The sequence below is a fragment of the Triticum urartu genome, chromosome 7A (genome assembly GCF_056163025.1).
Source record: "Triticum urartu cultivar PI428250 chromosome 7A, HENAU_Tu73, whole genome shotgun sequence".
Classification (NCBI taxonomy): Eukaryota; Viridiplantae; Streptophyta; class Magnoliopsida; order Poales; family Poaceae; genus Triticum; species Triticum urartu.
The window spans coordinates 347555192-347567463 of NC_141879.1; positions in this window are offsets into that span (position 1 = coordinate 347555192).

Consider the following 12272-nt stretch of genomic DNA (forward strand, 5'->3'; position numbering starts at 1 on the left):
ACAACGTCAACAAATACGGGCGATTAACGACGGCCTGTTATTGTCGGCCCATGTACAGACGATTCCAAATCTAACCCATTTACGACCCATAATGCGGTCTGTTATTGGCCCATGTTTGGCCTATCGATCATACGGCACGTCGAAGGCCCATTGATTCTATGGCCCATAGAAGGCCCATTGATGCTACGGCCCATAGAAGGCCCATTGATGCTATGGCCCATAGAAGGCCCATTCTTTCTATGGCCCTAAGAAGGCCCATTGTTACTACGGCCCGTAGGAGGCCCATGGTAACTACAGTAAATATGTAGCGCATGGTTATTGTGGCCTAGTTTTAAAAATATATTATTGCGGCCACTAGCTAACCGCGGAAAAAGAACTGCACTGAATACAAGCAAACAAATAAACAAGGAAACAATGAAATAAATGAGCAAGCAACTTACGCTAGGCTATCACGGCTATTACACATATTACATCCACTAGGCATCAAAGTTCACCACCAGTGCAAATATAGGGAACAAAGCAGCATTATCATATACACTAGTTGTCGAACTTGGCGACCAGTGCAAATAAACGCCGCAGCAAAACAAGTCCAGAACTGAAACCACTTTAGAAGAGCTCAAGAAACAATATCCTGGGTACCCATAATGCTGGCAAGATGCTTAGCAAGCTTATTAACTTTCTCTTGTTTGGCGCTTAAATCCTCCAGCACTTGCTGTTGCACCAGAAAGTAAGCATCTGAATTCTACAGGGACTTCCTCAGTCCTTCGGCTTCTTGCCATAGCACAGCTGACTGATGCCTTTCAGCTTGTAGCTGAGACTAAAGAAGCTGAAGTGATACAGGCAGCGATGTCGAAGAGCTTGTGCCAGCAGTACTGGCTAGTAACTCGAACACTACATCAACGCAGGACTGTGGGGTTTTCTCACTGTCTACAAGAACGTTTTTATCACCTTTCTTGGAGACCAACAGGGTTGTCTCACTATCTTGAACCTTATCTGCATCACTTTCTCTACCATTGTATAGTGGGGTGCTCTTCTCCAATATATTATGTTTGCATACTATAAGGGAAACACGCAGAGACATCACATGTTTAGCATGTAGTATACCAAACTCATTTTGGTAAACCGGTTTAGTAGCAAGGTGGACAGGATAACAACATGAAACAAACATATATCTATGTACTATGGTCACTGTATTGTCCATATCATTCTAGTTTATGTTGCCAAATCAAGATAGAGACACAGTTCAACTCATATATTTTTAAGACACAACAACATAGACAAAATATAAGTGTGAGAAACTACACAACATTGGCAACACTTGTAATGTGCATCACATGAGAACATAACTATTTATACAACTGAAACTGAAATCAACATAGAGCAAGAAGTTAGAACAGCAATCCAGTTAAAGAAATAGGTTTAAAACATACCTGTTGGGCCATTGGAGTTTCAATTGGATCCTTCAAATTCGAAAGTAGTTGGTATCAGTAAATACAGTGATGCAACAGCAAAGGATTATGGACCATAGCTATGGAATCTGACCTGAGAACAGTTGCCTTCTGATTTAAACGTGGAGTTTGGGTTTGCTGTGGTGGTCTTCGTGCTTTGGGCACTGCTGTTGCTTTACAAACTGCTCGTGTGGGGGTACTTGTGGTGGACATGGTGCTTTGTCAACTAGAAGTGGGTTACTATCCGCTAGGGCTGGGGCTAGATGGGTTTAGCTGCTTCTCTGCCCAATGGTGTAAGTGTGCAATCTGGAAGAGTGTCGATTATGTGTGGTGGGGCATGTTTGTGGGCCAGTACAACCATGGTTCTATCTGCATCGATGGGTAGCACTGTCTTTTGTGAAGAACAGGTTTTTGCTCCCTTAGATACTGCCATCACCCCTCTCCAATTCAAATGATGATAAACAAGAAAAGAAATTGAACATACAGACATTGTATGATAGACCAATGTGGCAATTCACATATATGTTGTCTAACCAAACAAGACATCATGACACAATTTCACATATATGATGCCTAACTAAACAGGATAGCATGACACAGTTTCAGATATATGATGGATAACTTAACATGATATAATGGCATAATTCAACATATGATGAGTATCTAAACAGGATGACATTACAAAACTATATGATGTCTTTCTAAAATAGGTTGGGATGAAATAATTCACATAAATGTTGTCTAAGTATACAGGATGGCATGATATAATTGACATAATTGATTCATATACTAAGCAGCTGGCACTCGCATGGATGATCTCTAAACTAAGCAAATGGAATTCAATATTGTGCATATGATGTCTAAACTAAGCAATGCAAGACACCATATGCATGACATGAGAAATATAAACATTGCAACTTAGAGCATACACCTCAGGTGGGATATAGGACTGGTCATCTGTCTCTGAATCCTCCTCTGAGGAGCTCCCTGTAACCATCAAGATATATGCTTCAACAGGTACCATTGCCTACTCTAAAGACCTTATTTTCACTCTTGATTTTTCCATAACCGGCTCAAATGGCTGATACACATGAAGAGTAGTTCAATATACATAGATTGTCGACAAATGGAATACGTAATGAAAAAAAGATGGCATGAGATAATTCACATATATGATGCCTGGCTACATGGCAGTGCATATTTCACATATATGATAACTGGCTGAAAAACATGGCATTGCATAATTCACATATCTGATATAAAAAGCAAACAGGAGGCATTCACAAAAAGCATGTCTAATCTAAGCAGATGCACGGCAATGCAAGACACCATATGCATGATATGAGCAATATAACCTTGCCAAGTTAGAGCATGCACCTCGGGGGGGGGATACGACTAGTGATCTGTCTCTGAATCCTCCTCTGAGGAGCTATCTGTAACCAGCAAGAAATATGCATCGATAGGTAGCACTGACTGCTCAAAAGACCTTGTTTTCACTCCAGATTTTCCCAGGACCGACTCAAATGGCTGATGCACAGGAAGAGTAGATGAATGTATAAACATTGTTGACGAATGGAATACATTATGAAAAAATATATGGCACGATACAATTGACATATACGATGACTGGCTAAACAGGATGGCATTGCATGATTCACGTATATGATGCCTGGCTAAAGAAGATGGCATTGCATAATTCCCATATACTCCCTCCGTTCCTAAATATTTGTCTTTTTAGAGATTTCAAATGGACTACTACATACGGATGTATATAGACATATTTTAGAGTGTAGATTCAGTCATTTTTCTCTGTATGTAGTCACTTGTTGAAATCTCTAAAAAGACAAATATTTAGGAACGGTGGGACTATGATATAGAAACCAAACAGGTGACATTCACACAAAGCAAATCTAAACTAAGCTGATGACATATAAGATGAATAATGTAAGCAATGCAAGGCACCATATGCATGATATGACCAACATCAGCATGCCAGGTTAGAGAAAACACCTCAGGTGGTAAATAGGAGTGGTCGGATCCCACTGAATCCCCATCTGAACAGTTATCTTCCTCTGGAATACAATCTGGAATGATGAGAGGGGGGCACTTAGGCCACCATGGAGCGGCATCTGCATGACATTGTATTCCCACGCAACGGTCTTCTCTTATTCTCTACATGTTTAGTACGATTGTGTACAATAACTGACATGCATAATAAAAAATTAGTTAGATTTTGTAAGGCCTAAGGGGTGTGTCGGTGCACAAAAGTAGGGACTCTCTTTTGTACCCCTTCACTTGTGCGCGGATAGTTAAAGCCTCACCTACGGCCATACCTAGCGGGGCAGAGGAAGCAAAAACACAAGACAACCATAACAACGCCAAGACTAGAGACACAAAGACCAAGAGGGCGATGTTGACTCCCGCGGCAAGACCCTCCGCAGCCCCGGCAAGAGCCTTGCCGAGGCAACTTGCCCAACGCCAGCAGAGCGCGCCACCCTTGAGCCAAGGGTTCCAACACCATCAACCACATTGGAACCAAGGCTCGGGAGGCATGTCCATGGTGACATACAAATCTTTGTGAAGACAAAGAGCCCACAAGACTAGACGATGACCAGAAGACAAGGCAAGCGCAAGCCCCCTTGCCGAGGATGCCCCCGATGCCCCGACAAGGTTCCTTGCCGAAAACACTCACATGGCCCTGGCAAGACTCTTGCCGAGGGCGATCACAACACCGCAACAAGACCCTTGCTGGGAATATATGCAGGACCACGACAAGACCTTGCCGCCCCGTCACCTCCCCAGCTCAGCGACCAACCCACCAACTGAGGAAAGTACCCACGTGGCAGTATGTGGATGCTAATCCAGCTAGTCAAGCACCTGCGGGATGGCATGCAGATCTTCGTGAAGACCCTGCCACCATGCCATCTTAGCAGCCTGCTAGCTTACGTGGCGCTGCATGCCTCATTGGCCTGGACGCGTGTAAGGGCAAGGCGGAACGACGACGGACGGGACGGACCTCATTGCCATCCCCAAATAAAGCAAATGGGACACCTAAGGAGCGCATTTAATGCACCTTGTCCCGTAATGACAGGCAATAAAGCTTGTACATTGTACACCTTTCCACCTCATGTGTGCCACTGTGGCGACCCCTTTTTTACAATAAAAGGAGGCCCGAGGCGTACTGGAGAAGGATTCGGATCTTTTGGACTATGCTCGCACTGCAGCTAGTTCAGAAGCTCAAGAACACTCAAATATACACCAAAACAGGACTAGGGCATTACGCATCCTTGCGGCCCGAACCTAGGTAAACTATATTTGTGCTGGCTACTAGACCCGCTCTTTGCACAACCCCGTGCCCGCCAACCGTAGAAGGGATCTCAGTGATTCCATAGGTGTCGATTCCACCGACATCTTTGGCACGCCAGGTAGGGGGCGCAGTTGTGAAAATCTGGTATAGCAGTTAGTTTAGCAGTTCTTCATCACCATGGCTCCCAAGAAGATGACGATCATGGCGATCGGTTCATCAGGGGCCGAAAGGCCCGTACCAGTGCGGACGAGTGGTGGGGCGGTCATGGAAGGAAGCCGAGGCGCGGCCCGCGAACACCCACATCACTCTAACAGCCAAAGCCTGGCGAGCGATATCGTTCGTGCGCGAGACAACGGGATGCAAGCCGCCAAATCCAAAGACGAAGCCGGGCCCCCCGGAGGCGGCTCGGGGCCCTCCATGGGCGGCGTCGTGCCACCCATAGGCGGCACGGCGACTTCCAGGATGCCTACGCCGGCGCCTATGACGCGCTCTTCCCAGATTGTGCGCGACGAGCAGCGTCACCATGCTGGTGACCCTGGGTGCCACCGTGGGAAGAGTCCTACGCCTCATTCGCGGGACGTAGGAGTCCAGCATGCACACCGAGGCGCTGGCAAAAATGGCGCACAGCCGCAAGGCCGTGATAGAGCTCCTTCTAACGTGGTTAGAAGTCAGAGCGCGTCACGGTCCATGCAGCTTTCGCCACCACGCACGCCAGCGGAAGCTTTGGCGCGCGTGCAGTTGCTGCTCGACTTTCCTCCTGCTGCGAAAAAGCACGACGAGTGGAGAGCCACCTTCCGGAGCCTCGTCGGCATTGCCAACAAAGATGAGCCGCGACCAGCGGGGCCCTCAGGCCGGTGCTCTGTCGAGCCACCGCATGCCAGTGGTGGAAAGACCGGAGGTGCTGTGGCAATGGTGCACTCTCCTCCCACACGCCAGCCACCGCCGGTGTCGGTCCGTCATGATGACGCTTGGGATAACATTTCCATAGCATCATCCGACCCATGGACCCACCGCGATCAGTGCCAAGTTCTTTAGGAGCAAGCCCATGAAGACGCACGAACCACCATCGAGCGCCGGCGCGAACCATGCCACCAGTAAGATAGGCGGGCGGGGCCCTCCATGGACCACCCAGCATCGGGAGGCTCTAGCGGCCTACCTATGAGGTGGGCTGCCCAGCCTTTACCCATGAGCTGCGGCAGTTCCAGTGGCCCTCCCACCGCACGTTCAGGCCCGATGTTGGCGAGAAGTACGGTGGCAAGACCCACCCGTCAGAGTTCCTCAGCATCTACACCATTGCGATGCAGGCTGCTGGAGCTCGCGATGAAAAGGTGTTTGCCAATTACTTCTCGTTGGCACTTAAACCCAATGTCATGTCATGGTTGATGCACTTGCCGGTGGATTCCATTTCTTCTTGGCCAGATTTGTGTCATGAGTTCGTTGGCGCCTTCACTGGAGGCCACCAAGCTCATGGCCAGGCAAGCGATTTGCATATCATCCCCCAAAAGGAAGGTTAAAACCTACGCAAGTACATACAGAGGTTCAGCCGGGTGCAGTACAACATCCCAGATGTTCATCCTGCTACCGTGATCAGAGCATTCCATCAGAATGTGCGCAACCGCAAGATGCGTGAAGAGCTGGCAACGAACAAGGTCAAAGATGTGGCTGAACTTTATGTTCTGGCCGATAGATGCGCTCAAGCTGAAGAGGGGAGGAAGTACCTCGGCGAGGACGCCAGTGCGGAGACCGACTCCACAGACGAAGACACAGCCACCTCGATGAAGAAAGGCCGGCGCCGCAACAGGAAGCGCAAGGGAAAGACTGTGCTTGCCATCGAGGGATCTGAGGACACCGGCGCTGCCAAGAAGGCCAAGGCAGACGAACCCGACAAGGAAATTGCCGGGTGTGCTACTTGCCGGGCCTTGGCAGCTGCCGACAAGCCAAGAGGCTCCGACAAGCAGTACTACAAGATCCACCGCACCAAGGGCCACGACCTCCAGAATTGCCGACAAGTTGAGCTGCTTGTTGAGAAGCAAAAAGCTGAATATGAGAGGCGGGACAAGGAGAAGGGTCAGGATGGTGCTGAAGGATCCGGCAAGAAGCATGGCGGCCAAGGAGGTCACCGCGGCAAGGATAACCAGCAAGAGAGGCCCGCCCGAGGCCGCGACAAGAAGTAGGAAGATGACGGTCATGACGAGGACGACGAGTCCGGCAAGCATGAGTTCCAGAAAGCTACGGAGGCCATGTGCATCAATGGTGGCGCCTCGCTGCACACCTCTCAGCGCCAGCTCAAGCAGTGGGCGTGTGAGATCATAGCAGCGGAACCATCATTCGATGCTCGAAAGACATTGAAGTGGTCCAGCACACCTATCATTTTTTACACCGAGGACCACCCTGATCGCACAACTGCGGTCGGGTGTTTGCCGTTGTTGGTTTCGCCAACAATACGCAACCTCAAGGTGACAAAAATGCTAGTTGACGGCGGGGCCAGTCCGAACTTGATCTCACCTATTGTGATCAAAAGGCTGCAGATTCCTGATGGAGACCTCGAAGAGACGGGCACATTTCAAGGGGTCAATCCGGGAAGGAGTCAGCCGAAGGGTAAGATCACGCTGCCCGTGACATTTGGAGGCGAGTTAAACTACAGGACTGAGAGGATTTTTCGATGTAGCCCAGATCCCCTTGCCCTACAATGAGATGCTCGGCCGCCCGACGCTAGCTAAGCTCATGGAGGCCTCACATTACGCCTACAACATGCTGAAGATGCCTGGGCCGATGACTATCATCACTGTCCCCTCCGACAAGAAGGATGCGCTGATCTGCGCTGACCAACTCTACTAGGAGACAGATGCAGTGACTGCCGCCAAGGCACTTGTTCCTGCCACCGAAGCCCCGGGAGGGAAGAAGACCGGCAAGACCTCTCGCACTCACTCTGGCAAGCCCACCTCTTCGGAGTGTTGTCCTCCCGTCGAGGACGTGCCAGACGGCTCCACCGGCAAGAGCAAGAAATCTAGAGCTGCACCACCAGAGACCAAGAAGGTGTCCATCAAGGAGTATGGCATGGGAGGGGCCTTCACCATAAGCTCATCCCTTGACAACAAATAGGAAGGCGTGCTCGTCACCTTCCTGCGAGTGAATGTCGATGTGTTTGCATGGCGAGCATCCGACATATCCTGACGTTCCTAGGAAGGTGATTGAACACCATCTTGCTATCTGTCCTCATGCGCGACCCGTCAAGCAGAAGGTCGGGAAGCAAGATTTGGAACGGCAGGAGTTCATCACGGAGGAGATCAGGAAGTTAGAAGCGGCAGGCTTGGTGAGGGGAGTACTTGATCCGACATGGTTGGCCAATCCGGTGGTGGTGCGCAAGGCAAATGGGAAGTGGAGGCTGTGTATTGATTACACAGATATCAATAAGGCATGTCCAAAGGACCCTTTCCCGTTGCCGCGCATTGACCAGATTGTTGACTCCATGGCCGGGTGTGACTTGTTATCGTTCCTTGACACCAACTCGGGATACCACCAGATCTACATGACTAGAGAAGATGAAGAGAAGACATCATTCATCACCCCATGTGCTACGTATTGTTTCTTACGAATGCCTTTTGGGTTGAAGAGTGCTGGCTCAACGTTTGCAAGAGCAGTCCAAATTGGTTTTGAGCCCCAGCTACATAGAAACATAGAAGCTTATATGGATGACGTAGTGGTCAAAACCAAGGACAGGGCAACAGTCGTACAAGATTTGGAAGAGACATTTGCAAATTTGCGCAAGATCAACCTCAAGCTGAATCTTGAGAAGTGTGTCTTCGGCGTTCCGTCCGGCAAACTTCTCGGATTCTTTGTGTCATAGCATGGGATCGAGGAGAATCCAGACAAGATCAAGGCCATTGAGCAGATCAAGGCAGCTAGGTGGATCAAGGATGTACGTCGGCTCGCTGGCTGCGTTGCCGCCATGAGCAGATTCATCTCCAAGTCTACTGAACGTGCCCTTCCCTTTTTCAAAATCTTGAAAAAGGCGGGCCCAATGGAATGGACCCCAAAGGCCGAGGCGGCCCCGCAGGATTTGAAGAAGTACCTCTCCTCTACGCCAATACTGGTTGCGCCTAAACCACAAGAACCGTTGTTGCTATATCTAGCGGCAACGAACCAAGTGGTTAGCGCCGCGCTAGTGGCACAGAGGGAGGTCGACGAAGAGGCAATGGCAATAGCAGGGCCGGCAGATGGCAGACCAGAGCTCCCCCTGGTAGGGCCTGGTGCCGGTAAGGCAAGGCCCCTGGCAGAGTCTGGCGCTGGCGAAGCAGAAGCGATGCAACCAAATGAATAGTGCAGAAGAAGAAGATGATGCAGCACCCGATTTACTTCATCAGCTCCCTCTTGCAGGGGGCTAGGTCAAGGTACTCCGGTGTGCAGAAATTGCTCTTCGGCCTCTTTATGGCCTCGAGGATGCCGCGTCATTACTTCCAAGCACACGAAATCACCATCATCACCCACTTCCCGTTGCAAAGGATATTGTATAACCCAGACGCAACCGGGAGCATTGTGGAATGGGCTTTGGAACTGTCAAGCTTTGGTTTGAAGTTTGAAAGCACTTCGACAATTCAGAGTAGAGTCTTGGCGGAGTTCATTGCGGAATGGACCTCAACGCCTGATAGAGAGATTTAAGAGACCACTCTCCCCGGCAAGGAAACAAGTCGTGACTGGATTATGTACTTTGACGGGGCTTTCTTGCTTCAAGGCGCCGGTGCTGGTGTGCTGCTCGTCGCGCCCAACAGGGAGCACCTCAAGTATGTAGTCCAGATGCACTTCCCTAGGGAGATGTCAACAAACAACACTGCTGAATACAAGGGGTTGCTTGCCGGTCTCAGGATCGCGGCAGACCATGGAATCAAGAAGATCATCATCAGGGGTGATTCACAGCTTGTCATCAAGAAAGTTAACAAAGATTATCAAACCCATTGATGGAGGCCTACATAGATGAAGTGAGGAAGCCGGAAGAGCATGTTCCCCGAGTGGAGAACGACATCGCCGACTACTTGTCGAAACACGCTGCCTTCAAATTGCCTGTGGAACCAGGTACTCTTGTGCTTCGATTAACTCAACCATCCGTTGAACCATCGTCGGGGTAGAACAAGCGAAGGAAATAAGGCCCCAGCAAGAACCTTCCCGCCGAGCTCCCAGGAGCTGCTGGCAAAGACGTTGCCATGGACACTGGGCCTGCCATGGGGCAACAGACTCCGGCAGGGCATCAAGCCATGGCTGTAGAGACGGCCGCTCCCATGGCAGAAGAAATGCCTTTAGCCCTTGTTGTCAAGCCTCAGGCTCCGGCATGGGCACAACATACCATCCGATTCCTCCAAATAGGGGAACTTCGTGAGGAGCAGGAAGAGGCGGAGAAAGTAGCCCGTCGATCTGCCATGTATCAGTTCGTCAACGATGTTCTGTACAGAAAAATACCGAACGGTGTGAAATTGAAGTGCATTCCTCGGGAGGAAGGACTGGAGGTGTTGGCAGAGATCCACAGAGGCATATGTGGCTCCCACATAGGGTCAAGGGCCCTTGCCGGCAAGGCATTCTGGCAAGGTTTCTTCTGGCCCACTACCCTCCAGGATGCGACGGCCTTAGTAACCAAGTGTGAAGCGTGCCAGTTCCATTCAAAGAAGCATCATCGACCAACTCAAGCTCACCAGACAATCCCTCTTTCCTGCCATTCTCGGTCTAGGGGCTCGACATACTGGGCCCCTTTCCCCGTGCTGTCGGGGGCTTGGAGTACTTGTACGTCGCAATTGACAAGTTCACAAAGTGGCCGGAGGTGGAGGCGGTGAGAAAGGTGACATCACAGTCGGCCATCAAGTTCTTCAAGGGACTAGTCTGCTGTTTTGGTGTGCCAAATAGAGTCATCACCGGCAATGCCACACAGTTCACGAGCCGCACCTTCATGCAGTACATCCAGGACCTCGGCAGCAAGGTCTGTTTTGCTTCTGTTGCAAACCCACGAAGCAATGGCCAAGCTGAGAGGGGGAATGCTGAAGTATTGCGAGGCCTCCGAACAAGAACTTTTGACAGGCTACACCAGTGCGGACGGCGATTGATTGATGAATTGCCATCGATTCTTTGGTCAATCAGAACGACACCAAATCGAGCCACCGGCCAGACCCCTTTCTCCCTCATTTACGGGGAAGAAGCAGTTATCCCCATGGAACTCACGCACGGGTCACCTCGAGTGCTCGCTTATGATGAGCTTGAGCAAGAGAAGTTGCGGCAAGATGACGCAACGCTCCTTGAGGAAGATCGTCTTCGGGCAGCTCTGCGAGCTACACGCTACCAGCAAGCCTTGTGCCGCTATCATAGCCGCAAGGTTCATGCCCGAAGCTTTAAGGAAGGCGACCTTGTTCTTCGACACGTTCAGTTGGCCAAGAATTCCAACAAGTTGACGCCAAAGTGGGAAGGCCCTTATCGGGTAATACGAGTCACCAGGCCCGGCGCAGTCCGCCTGGAGACCGAAGATGGTATGCCAGTGAGAAACTCCTGGAACATCGAACATCTTCGCAAGTTTTACCCATAAGGCGCGGTTGACGGGCTCCCCGGCAAACCACCTTTTGTACAAGCCTTGCCAGCAAGGCATGTAACCCTTTGTACAAAGCCAGACGCAGACCCTGAGCATAAATAAATGAAGTGTTGGCGTCCTAAGTTTTAGCATGCATGCTAGGTTGAGTCTCTCTCTGTATTAGGGTTGATAGTGCTTGGCGGCAACTAACCCATAGCATAGAGGTCGAGTATGCATCTCTAGGTTCCGTCCCGTCCTTTTTGGTTCGCAGGGTGCGTGGACATTTCTGCTGAGCTATTTTGGAAGAAAGAGAACAGGCTGATGCCCCGACCCCGACAAGCCAAGGTCGCCGGGGCTGCAGGTCTAAAGATCCGATCACGGCAAGCCAAGGTTGCCAGGGGCTGCGACATCAGATAAGTTTCTTTCCCCGCTCTATGCCTCCGTATGAAACTTGAACGTACCAGACTTCGCTCGCTCTCATACCATCTTGCTCCCTCTGTCCCGTGTTCGAGAACCTCACTTTGGGCCGGAACTTGGTTGTAGTGCGATGGGAAGGGGATGAGCGAAGGGCCTAATCGTACTCAGCCCTTACCTCCGCCAAGGGCGTGAGTGTAGCCGAGCTATAGAGCAGAAAAACGGCAAGGCCTGTTGCCGGGGTGCAGTGTTTATCTTAAGATAACGAGGACTCGTTCCTTGGTGTGGCCCTCGCCCACGTGCAAACAAGACCCGACAAACACCATTCTCCTCATTAATACATTGTTTACAAGTACAATTCATACGGAATGCATACATGAGCAAGGGGGTTACGAGATTTAAATCTTACAAAGGCCCATATGCTTAAAAACTAAAAAGAGATAAGATGCCCATAATCCCTTTCTTGTCCCTCTCCTCAGGAAACTGAACAAGATCGCGGAAGGGAAAAAGGAGTGCCTAGGCGAGGTACGATAAGCAGAAGCGCCAAGAGAACATATCGGCG